Raw genomic sequence first — 12,411 nt, 5'->3', positions numbered from 1 at the left:
TCTGAGATGAGCAGTTGGTTAAAAAATAATATTGTTGTGCATGAAAGACAGATGTACTTCTGGAAAAATAATATAAGATTATTTAAGATCTTCAGAATACTATGACGTAAAACTGACACGAGTGACAAGACACATAAGGGATACTTGATGGAAAATAGCCTTATTTGCTCAGCTTGTGGCTCAAAGGGGTCCCTGAATCATTCCCCCCCTACCCATTTAATAAGTAATAAATAGTTAACAAACAAAAAGGATTTCCTAATTCTTTGCATTGCCAAGACAATGTTTGCAGTGCATTTCACTTATCTTTTCAAAAATGAATACATCTGCATTGTTTATGTACTTGTCCTACTAAAAGCTTTATTTGGTAACAGTGAGCTGTGTAGGTCCAGATACTGATTGCATATCACAATTACAGCACAACAGCAGCATGCTGAAGTCACATTAGATGCAGAGATACAGAAAGCTAAAAGTGCTTAGAAATCCTCACAGTTGTTTAAATTACAGGAAACTCAAAGGGGCAGAGAAAAAAGTTACACACACAGCAAAGCCATGTCACTGCAACAAAACTGGTTTCCAAAAAAGAAAGTTAAACAGGAATGTGTACAGAAAAGTGAAGCAGCACCACGTGAAAACAGAACAGTTTGTGTTGCTGCTTTAATGCAGCTAGGTCACTTGAGTTAATCTAGTCATCTTCTGCTGCTTGTGTGGAGGAGTAGGAGATGAATGAAGAGACTTAGCCTGCTTCCCTGTCTTTGTGGTGGTAAGCAGGTCATGTGCTAGGGACATAATGTCCTTGGTAGAATCCTTGATGTAGATTTGTAGACCACTGATCCTAAGGATGCGCTTAACTACAAGGAAGGAGAGGCAGGCCTATTTGATTATGTCACATGTGGTATCCTAGACATGCATTGCAAAAGACCGTTGTATACCAACACCTTGGATGTCAGTGAACATGCACAGTGGGAAGGCAAAACTTAGGTAGAAAATCCTTTTTCTCATCAAGGATCCAGTACTCCCAGGGAGAATGAATGGCCCTAGGGTGCAGCCAGGGCTGTAGTTGACTGATAGTGGTGGTACAGAGAAAAAAAATCTAAAGCTTATTTGGATTGATAGATCTGTAATCTCAAGATAAATAGAACTTAAAAGTGTCATCCTTAGAAGACATATCTCTCAAAAAAGAAGTAAAAGTAGGTTGGAAGTATTCTCTGATTATACTGTACAGGCATGTTATGGTAAAGAATGCCTTAAAGAAAAAAGGAATTTTTACTACATGTGACAGAGAACTGTGTTAACCACAACTAAATTGCACTAATGTGATGAGAAACAAAGGACAACTTAAACTCCTACAACACACTACCATAATGCTGATAAATTTGTGAAAAATGTTACTTGCACTGGCCTGTTGAAAGTCTGATGACAATAATTGCAATCCTTCGTATTGAGAAAGTTTAAGTGGACTGTCCTGGTGAGGAACTTCTGTGGTCTGTCCAGCTGCTGCATGTGCTTTGTGAGGTGCATGCAGAAAGGGGCATTGTACTCAATAATGGATCTTATAAGGGAAGAATACAGGGATGTTATGACCTCCTTGTCCCTGGATGAGATACCCTTTCTAATGAGGTGGGCCATGTAGAAAGCTTTCCGTACAACTGAGGCAATATGGTGGTCAAAAATCAGTTTGCTATCAACTTGGGTGCCCAAGTCCCTCACGACTGATTGTGTGCTTAGGACCTTGTTATTAGTATGACAATTTGTGGGGACATCACTCTCCCCAAAGGGGATGATGATGATGATGCATTTTTGGCATTCAGTTTGAGACCATGTTTGTGGAATCAGTCATTTGTTTGGGTGAGACCTTGTTGGAGGATGTCCACATCACTGGGGGAGTTAATGACAGTACCCAGCTTGCAGTCATCTGCAAACTTGATCAGCCATAGCATTGGTTGTGGCCTGCACCTCAGAAAAGTACATGCCAAACAACATAGGCCCCAAGAGCCATCCCTAGGGTACACCACTCGTTACGAGTCTACTGCTTGAGGTGGCTTACTTTATTTTGACTAGGTGGGTTCTATCAGTAAGCCAGTTTGCTACCCATCTGGTAACATATGGAAACATATGGATTGATGCCTAGTTGAGAGAGTTTATCTATTATACCTATCATATTATGATAGACCTGTAAAAAAAGGTGGTGGCATGGCCATCCTCTACTCAAACATTCTTAACCTCTCACCATACCCTTCCCCAATTCCTGACTTCCTCCCAGCTGAAATCATCATCCTTAACTGCCATCTGAATCCCCACAAAAAACTTGCAACTGCCTCTATCTACCTTCCTCCTGGTAACAATCTGCCCATTGTTGAAAACATCTTATCCTGGTTCTCCCACAACATACCATATGAGACACTTATCCTTGATGATGTCAACATTGATTGGTCCAAACTCACAACTAACTCCCCCCAACTCAGTATCCACCTACACGGCTTCCACCAACTTATGACATCTCCCACTGGTTTCCATAAAAATTCCACTTCCAGCTCCATCATAGACTGGATCCTTACCAATTCCCCGCACCAATACCACAATCCCACCACCTTACCTGACTCCCTCAGTGATCATCTCCCTACCACCATCTTAAGACACTACTCCCATATACCTAAACCCCACCTTATCAAAGACGGTCGAAAACTATTGACTTTCAATTCATCCCAATTTAACTTCATTCTCCACAACATAGATTGGCCCATCCTAAAACACCTCCCCCTAAACGATGCTGTAAGCACTTTCAATAGCATCTTCATGAATACTGTAAATTCCTTAGCTCCCTCTAGGAAGATCAGAGTAAAATCAAACCATTCTCCCTGGCTCTCCAAAGAGACTAGGTCCCTTATGAAACGGAGATCATGCTTGGAAAACCTGGACTAAAACTAAACAACCACCTTTTCTTCAAAAATACAGGCAGCTGAGGAACCTTGCAAAAAAACATACAACTAATGACAAAAAGTCATACTATAGCTCTGCTCAGCTTAACAACAAATCCAATCCTCGAAAATTTTGGTCAACTCTCAACAACATCCTCTGTCCTGGAAAGCCCTCTAATCCCTCCCCATACCCTAACTCTTCCTCTCAGGAAACAGCTACCCTCCTGAATAAACACTTTATCTCTTCCATCCAAAATCTGGTAACCTCTAAGCTAAACTCAACTCTGACACCCACCTCTCCAAGTCCCACTAACACAACTTTGTTTTCTTTTGAGCCAGTTCCCATTACTTACATCAAATCTCTATTACTCAAGCTAAAACCTTGCTCTCCTTCCACTGACAATCTATCTCCTACATTCCTCAAACTTGCTGCTGACTCAATTGCCTATCCTGTATCTATACTAATTAATTGATCTATTCTGGAATCAACTGTCCCCACCCTTCGGAAATCTTTCTTTACTATCCCTCTTCATAAAGGTGGAAACTCCACTGACCCCTCAAACTACCGACCCATTGCCATTCTGTCCCCCCTCTCCAAGATATTAGAAAAATGTATTCACTCACAGCTTCTCAATCACCTCCTCACACACCACTTACTTACCCCTACCCAACATGGATTTCGTCCTCACCACAGCACCACCACTGCCCTCCTCTCCTTCAGTCATATCATTGCAGAGGCCCTAGACAACAATAAACTAATTTCCTGTCTCTTCCTAGATCTCTCCAAAGCCTTCGATACTGTCTCTCATCCTCTACTACTATCCAAACTCGCAAATCTCCACCTATCCCCCTCCACACTTGCCTGGTTTAATAGTTACCTATCTGGCAGGGAACAATCTGTCAAATGGCTCTCATCCTCCTCACCTTTCCTTCCCATCTCCACTGGTGTTCCCCAAGGCTCCATCTTGGGACCCCTTTTGTTTAACATCTTCACCAATGATCTTTACACCTCATGCAAAGAATCCTCCCTTATTCAGTATGCCGAAGACTCCACACTTATATCCATCTCAAATGACATTCCTGAACTACACTGCCTGACCCAAACAGGCCCTACTACCCATTGAACAATGGCTCTCTCACAACCTATTGATCCTAAATCCCAAAAAGACCAAACTCCTACTTTTCCCTCTCTTTCTCATCACAAAACCTCCTTTTTTATTACATCTTTTAACAATACAAACATCCAACCTGACACCCACACAAAACTCCTAGGGGTCATTATCGATGACGAACTCAAGTTCAACCTACACATACTCCAATGTATAAAAATAACAAACCAGAAACTAGGTCTGCTATGTCGGAACAAAAAATTCCTAACCCCTGAATCTAGACTTACCCTGGGCCAGACACTCCTCCTCCCCTCCCTCTTATACGCCGCCCCAGTTCTTACCAATATCCAAGCCTCCACTCTAAACAAACTGCAACAGACTTACCATAAAATAGCCAGATTCATTACTAACTCCCCATACAACTCACACCACTGCATTTCTTTAAACTCTCTTCAATGGCTTGAACTTCCCCAGTTTCTGCTATCTTATCAATTTCATATGCTACACTCTATTCTTTATAAACCCTCCTTCTGTTCATCTCTATCTCCCGTAGTCTCCATCTACATCCCATCTCGGACCCTCCATACTTCTAAGCAACAATTACTTGATATCTACCACCCAAAAAGGTCAGTAGGCAAACTACTCTACAAACACTCCCTTGCCCATGCTTGGAACAAACTTCCCCTTGACGTACGTTCAATCTCCCACACCTCACATTTTAAAAATGAACTAAAAGCTTATTTTCTCAATTCCAGAACCTGCCCTTGTCATGATCCTACCTAGTCTTCCTTCCCTTTATGTACCCTCAAAAGGACCATACTTAGTACCTCCAGTAATGCATTTTAAAATAAGTACAATTTTAAACAATATTGATATAATAGCAGTTATAGCAAAACAATTCACATATGTTGGGTTACCTGCATAAAGTTAAAGTTGCATTAAAATGAAGCTAAGTAACAATTTTACACTGATATAGTTCAATAGGTCAACAATAAACATTTTTTGTTTGTATAAAATTGTGCAAATGCATAGTAGACACATTGGAGAGAGAGGCATTTGCATTATACTTTTTGACCAGCCTGGAGGTGTGTATGTCTTTAATATATATTGCAACTCCACCTCCTTTTGCTTTGCTGCCCATGGTTTATGGTCTGAATGTGTGATAGGATGAGTAATCTGGTATGGCTGGGGTGCTCTCTGCAGCTTTGAACCAGGTTTCTGTGATTGCACAGATGTCAGAATCTTCCAGGGTTACGAATGCCTGCAATGAATGCATTTTCATGTTTAGACTCCTAGCGTTTAGCAGCATGACCCTTAATTTGCGGTTTGATGAAATTTTCATGTTGATAGTTTTAGTTTTGTAGTAGTCGGTAGATGTTCTTCGTGTTTCACTGTTGCAGTCATCACACTTAGGTTATCTGCCTGCAGGTAGTCCTCAGTTGGCTTGAATACCAGAGCCTTGGGATTTCTGCACCAGATGCTGTCGCCTCTTCCATGACGTCAGGTCGTCAGAGGTATAAAACATGCAGGCGACACCATTGCATCAGTCTTTCTTGCCAAAAAGGAGCCAGAAGCAGTTCGCAAGTGCCGGTTGGCCGCTACCTGAAATTTTCGTTTTTTTAGTTTCAAACCTGAAGTCTTCTAAAGCTAAGTACCCCATTGGGGATCCTTTTTTCTTGCTCTAACCGATGTCAGAAAAAGTTAACAATTGTCTTGCCTGTGGAAAGCAAATACCTCACAGAGATTTTCATTCTTACCGCATCATCTGTTTAGGCCCAGACCACGACGTCCCTCGCTGTCGGTTTTGTGCCTTGTTTAACACCTGAACCATTCGTTGTTGGGCTGTCTTAGGTTCATAGGTAGGTACTAGGCTTTTGGCCCTGGGGCCTATACAAGCCCAGCCAAAAAGGTGCTCTGGCTTTTGCCACTCAAGAAAATTATTTTCCTGTGCCACTGTCAAGCAGAGCCACAGAGGTGATCCCAATTTCCTATTTCCCATCCAGTCATCAAGATTTTTTTTGAAGAGTGCTAATGAGGAGCTTTGTTTGATATAGATAGGTTGTTTATCCCAGAGTATAGGAAGTCTCTGGGACAGGAATCTATCCCTCCGGCATGTTCTGTTTATTTTGGTGACAAGGTTTAGGTCCCTAGAGCATGTAGCTCGGAGGGATTGGGATTTCTTTAAGTGGAGCATGTCCAACAGCTCTGGGTTTGACATAGCTTTGTATGTTAGGCAGAGATCACCTCTGAGTAGGCGATATGCGACAGAGTAAAGCTGGAGTTTTTTGAGATGGTCTCCGTAGGGCATCTGTTTGAGGCCAGTAATCCCCTTTGTGAGATATTTCTGCAGCCTTTCCAGTTGTTGTAGATGTCTTGTGAGGTACATACCAAAAGGGGCATTGTACTCTATAATGGGTCTAATGAGTGATGAGTAGAGGGGAACAATGATCTCTTTTTTTCTGGATGAGAAACTTTTTGTGATGAGGTGTGCCACGTAGAAGGATTTCCTGACTACTGTGGCGATGTGATTATCAAAGGAGAAACTACTGTCCACCTGTGTCCCAAGGTATCTTATCACACTTTCGGTGTTAAGTATGCTACCGCCTGTGTTGTAGTTCATGGGTACAGAGTTTTTACCAAAGGGGATGACAATGCACTTTTTGGCATTGAGCTTGAGGCTATGGCTTTGTCACCAGGCATCTGTCTCAGTGAGGCCCTTTTGTAGGATGTTCACATCGTTAGGAGTTTCGATTATGGCTCCTAGTTTGCAGTCATCTGCAAACTTCATTAGCCAAAGACCTTATGTGTTAGCCTGTACTTCAGAGAAGTAGATACCAAAGAGGAGAGGACCTAGGACTGAACCCTGTGGTACTCCATTTGTCAGTGGTCTGAAGTCGGATTTGGAGTCTGCTACTTTCACAGTGTGGGTTCTGTCAGTGAGCCAGTTGGCAACCCATCTAGTGACATAGGGATTTACACCTAGTTTAGTGAGTTTATCTATAATTCCAGAGTGGGGGATGGTGTTGAAAGCCTTGGCAAGATCTAGATAGGCTGTGTGAACCACCTTACCCTTGTCTACGGCTTTGGTGACTGCTTCAAAGAAGTCTATCAGGTTTAGGAGACATGATCTGCCTTACCCGAACTGGGTGGGGTCCAGAGTTTGGAGATTACCAGTGTCTTTGTTTATAATTTACATGATGATATGTTCAATGGCCTTGCAGACCAGGCTCGTCAGGCTAATGGGGCGGTAGTTCCCGGGGTCCGTGGTGGCTCCCTCCTTGTGGAGTGGGATAACCATTGCTGAGCTCCAATCAGCAGGCACAAAGCCTGAGGTGAGGCTATGATTGAACATGGTACTTAGGTGGGGTGCTAGTTCGTTCTGTAGTTCGTGTAGAACACAGCCTGGGATGTTGTGTGGTCCCATGGATGCTGTGTTCTTGGCTTTGGAGAGTGTGGTTTTTATCTGTGCAGCCATGATTACAGGAACTTTGCATTCTTCAGGTATAGAGATGGGCTCTTTAGGGGGTGAGAGGGGGGTAAAGTTAGCACTGAACCTATCTGCCAGGATGTTGGCAATATCAGTTGGGTCTGTATATTTAGTGCCATTGTGCTGTAACTCAGAGCAGATCTGAGTGTTGCCATTGACATTCTTGACAAGCTATAAAATGCTTTGTGGTTGTCTTTAGAATCAGTAGCGATTTTGTTTTCATAACTAGCTTTGGAGGATTTTATCAGGGATCGCAGCTTCTTACTGAGGCTGACCAGGGAGCTCCTCCACTCGTGGGATTTTACTCTCTTTTGCAACAGTTTCTTCCTTCTGTTGTACAGTTTGTTTATGGCAGGGGACCACCTGATTGGCATCCTTTTTTGGAGGATAGCGTCTTGGTTCTGTTTGGGATAGCACGATCCATGCACTCATGCTTATAAAGTGCAATTGTGTAGGATTCAGTAGTCGTAACTGTATAGTCCATCTGCATGGGTGGCATGAAGTTCACCACTTCTGTCTTAAGAAGCATGAAGTTGGCTTTGGAGAAATATTTTACCGTGATTTCCTTAATAGGGGGGTGGGGGCAGGATGTTGATATCTAGGGTAATTAGCTTAGGGTCGGATCGGACCAATGAGGCGTTGTCTTCAGGAGTGGAACACCGGTCACTCATGTTGGTAATGACTAGATCTAAGATATTGTTGCCCCTGGTGGGGGTGTGGATAAGTTGATCCAGGGCATTGGAGTTTATGAATTCCAGAAAGTGTTGAGCGAAGGAGTTGGTACATGAGTAGTTTGCCCAGTTAATGGTGGGGTAGTTGAAATCACCCATTATTAGGGTGTTTGGTTGAACCCTGATATTTTCCAGTGCATCAAGAAAAGAGGAGTGGGAATCCTGGGGCATGGTGGGTGTTCTGGAGCAAGCTACAATTTGGATTGCAGTTTTGCCCAGAGTTAGTTGCACTTGGATAACCTCAGCTGCATTATGCTGAGCAACTAGCCTGGAGGTGTGGATATCCTTAATGAATATGAGCACATCTCTGCCTTTGGTGTTCCGGTCCAGGGTACATGGCCAAAAAGTGTGCTATGAGTTATAGCCTGGTAGTGCACAGGTGCTCTCTGGAGCCTTGAACAAAGTCTCAGTCACTGCACAGATATCGATGTTCTGCATTTTAAGGAGTGCCTCGAGTGAGTGCATTTTGAGATTTAGACTTCTAGCATTGAGTAGCATCACCCTCAGTTTTTGCTTGCCTGTTCCTGTTACGGTGGTGAATTTGTCATTTGAACCTTGCCTAAAAAAGTCACTGTAGAGGCAGCAAGAACCTTAGCCAGTATCCAGAATCCCAGGGGTGACAGGTGCAGGCCATCTCTGGCAAAGCATCGTGGTCTGTCGACCATGTCATCCCAGGCAGACAGATACTGAATCCCTTTAGAATGGCACAAGAAGCTTAGCCAATTGTTGAAGTCAATCATTTTGTCCTTGTACTGCGGCAGCATTCTGGGTGATGGCAGAATACTACTCAGGGCTAGGGTCATACCTGCCTGGACTAAAAGATCAGAAAGCTCTTCCATGTCTCTTTTCATTTATTCCAGGGAGGTACGTCTCAGGTCGTTCATACCAACATGGACAATGACAGAGTCATATTTGTACTTGTTGTAGAGTGACCTGAGTGCATGGTTTATGTGTCGGATACTGGCACCTGACAGGCAGCTGACAGTAACCTTCTCCTTGTTTAGCCTGATGAGTGGGATATAAGTGTGTCTGATTATAGAGTCACCTATGACAAGTGTGTTGGGTATGTTGTTTTGCCTTATTGGCTGTGGATGAGTGGCACACTGAGTCTGCGGGCTATGTGTCATTTGGGTTGTGTTGGGGGGTGGAGATTGCTTGCATTTCTGCTTTGGAGGTCTCTGTTGCTTGAGCAGATTATTATTGAGAGTCTCCGCGAATGTTTTTGTGTTTCTTTGTGTGGATTTTGGTGGTGTAGATTTAGTGAGACTATATGATGAGTGTAATAAGTGAACCACTACCAAATCAGGTAAACGCTCCTTACTAAAATGAAAAATAAAATAGTCAACAGAAGTAAAAGGATAGGAGCGAAGCAGATAAGTCAATAAACTTTTCAAAAGTTCTGTAATAATCCAAGAATCTTCAGTTAATGTTCTCAAAAATATGTTCCAAAAATCACGAAATAGATGTATTAAAATCAGAACAAATCTTCTGATCTTAATACATCTATTTCGTGATTTTTGGAACATATTTTTGAGAACGTTAACTGTGAAGATTCTTGGATTATTACAGAACTTTTGAAAAGTTTATTGACTTATCTGCTTCGCTCCTATCCTTTTACTTCTGTTGACTATATGATGAGTGTGGTGTGGTGCAAGTGTTTACCTTCTCCTCTAGACTGTCAAGTTCAGTCTTGATTGGAGAGAGCTTTACCCCCAGTTTGGCTGGATAAGTGCATCTCTCAGGTTGTAGCGTTGGGTGGTAGGAGGAGAGGGTTGTCTGTGTACATGAGGCAATTTCTACATTGCCCCAAGATGCCCAGATTCATCAGATAGACAGGAGAGAACACTGGGAGCTGACCCTTGGACATGCCTGAATAAAAAAAACTAGTTTCCTCTAGATAAGTGAGGAAAGTGAGTACAAGAGCTGTTTTTCTCTAAGCAAGTGAGGAAAGTAAGTACCAAAACTGTTTTCCTCTAGGTAATGAGGAAGGTTGAGTGCTGTAGTAATTAGTAGGTTATTTAGTGCTTACAAGTTCTGAACAAGTGCTGATCACAAATAAGCAAATTCAAGTGCTAAAACTAAGAATCTGTATCTGGATGAAACTAGTTACAGGAAAGGGGGGAAACAAGTGCAAATGTGAGCTTTTAAATCAGAAAGTTGAGAGAGATGGAAAAACTGCCTAAACGGCCAATAACTACAATTTCTGGGCCAGAACCACTCCTTATGTGGTAGATAGGTTACCTAGTGCTTACCGCTCCCACTGATAAGCTAGAAGGCTTCCCTCCAACACAGAAAGCTTGGGTGGGGGGAGGGGCTCAGAAGTTTACATACAGTCCTGGATACAGCAAATCTGAATCTGGACTACACTAGTTACAGGAAAGGTGTATATATATATATATATATATATATATATATATATATATATATATATATATATATATTTATACAGAAAAGTAGCTAAAACAGCAGTCAAAACAATTCAGATGCAGTACAAGCTAGCACACTTGAGTATGTAGCAATGTTAGACCAAACAGTTTAAAAAATGCAATTAAATTAAAAATGACAAAAACATGTGCAGAAGGAGTCTATTAGATAGAATGAGGTAAAGAGATGGGACTGGGGGGAGTGTCCCAGATCAAATCTACAGTGGGCACGGGCAACTGCAAAAGCCTCCAGATTTAAACAACAACACAGGAATAGGGAGAGTGGGTATGGGAAAACCAACACCTTCAGCAGAGATCTGAAAAACTATACAGTGAAGCAAAAATAACAGTGCACAACTCTGAAGTCAGCCAGCAATGATATAAAATTAGTCAAATAACCAGTACACAACTCTGAAGTGCCAGAAAAATATACTCAGCTCTGTATAGCTCCAGATAGTTTGAAGAGCACTCTGACAGGACACAGGAAGGCTCCAGCAATGATATGCATTTCTCGCTAAATTCTTTCGCTCTTGTTCTCCGTATTCTGAAATGGCTTCGATAAGCCATCCAACTACCGATCTTCAGAAAAAACATAAAGATAAAGACAGAGACAGACAGCATAGGTCCAAAACTACCAATGACGCTTCCGTTAAGCTAGTCACCAGTCCGCCGGTACTCAGTGAGGCACCTTTTCAGCCCCTGATGTCCGCTTCTACAGATTCGCAGGCCTCTGCTGAGACCCATTCAGAGTCCGGTATGCCGCAAGATGCTTCTTCGACTATGGAACCTGCGGATGTCTCTACCTTGGATGGGTCCGGAGCCTCTGTGCAGGCGCCGGCTTCTGAGGGTGTATTCCGACCTACCAATGTTTGCATTAAACTGACAACTTCATTTTAGCTATAACTACCTAGTTTCTCAGGCCCAGAGTACACACTACACCTAGAAAACCGACGACCATGCTCAAGCTCCCATGCCACAAAAACAAATGCTTAGAATGGCTGAAGACCTTATTACCCTAATTAGGGGAAGCCAGCCTTCCCCTGCAAAAAGACAAAGAATTGAGTTCCATTCTGACTCTGCAGACCAGGAGTCCGATGACTCTGAGCCTTCTGATTACCAGGACATACCTTTATCAACCTATGAGGATTCAGATGCAGAGAAATCCATTCCCTCTGCCTCGCCTCCAGAGGATTTTTCTTTTGGTGAAACCTTGCATACTTTAGGAGAGCATTTCCACTGTGAATGCAAGGACTACCCTCAGTCCAAAAAAAGACTCAGGGAATTTTTAGAGTTGCCTCAGCACAGGCCTCTAGCTGTACCCACTGTCCTGGATATTGTAGATCATGTCTTCATGGAATCCACTCTTACTCCAGACACTTTACCACCAGCCCCTAGAAAACCTGACAGGTACTACAGAGTACCTGACTCTCGCAAATTTCTCTTTAAGAATCCTGCTGCGGATCCAGAGACCATTTCCTAGGGACTTAAAGGCATTAAGGCTACTACAGCCAAAAACTCTACCTCTTCTGACAGGGATTCCAGAGCTTTAGACAGATGGGGTAAGAAGGTATATACCTCTTCAACGCTTGCCATCAGGGCATTGAATTGCCAGTTTCACATGTTGAAGTACCAGCAAAATATTCTGGAACTACTTAAAAAATGGTGTTACTTCCAGACTGTACAGAAAATAAAGATTTACAAGAGTTAATGCATTCTGCAAACCAAGTTAGCAAGCATACTTTGCCA

The 12,411-nt window shown here is 42.6% G+C and overlaps 1 protein-coding gene across 7 annotated transcripts in view; it reads left to right on the top strand.

The window, feature by feature from the left end:
- DNMT3A (DNA methyltransferase 3 alpha) overlaps positions 1–12,411 on the top strand; it is a 5,166,949-nt gene that overhangs the window by 4,096,030 nt on the left and 1,058,508 nt on the right. The window lies entirely within an intron of this gene.

Source organism: Protopterus annectens, chromosome 2.part1 (genome assembly GCF_019279795.1).
Source record: "Protopterus annectens isolate FY-2018-M chromosome 2.part1, PAN1.0, whole genome shotgun sequence".
Lineage (NCBI taxonomy): Eukaryota > Metazoa > Chordata > Ceratodontiformes > Protopteridae > Protopterus > Protopterus annectens.
The sequence above is the reverse complement of the archived record's forward strand: the minus strand, read 5'-3'. Positions and strand labels throughout refer to the sequence as shown.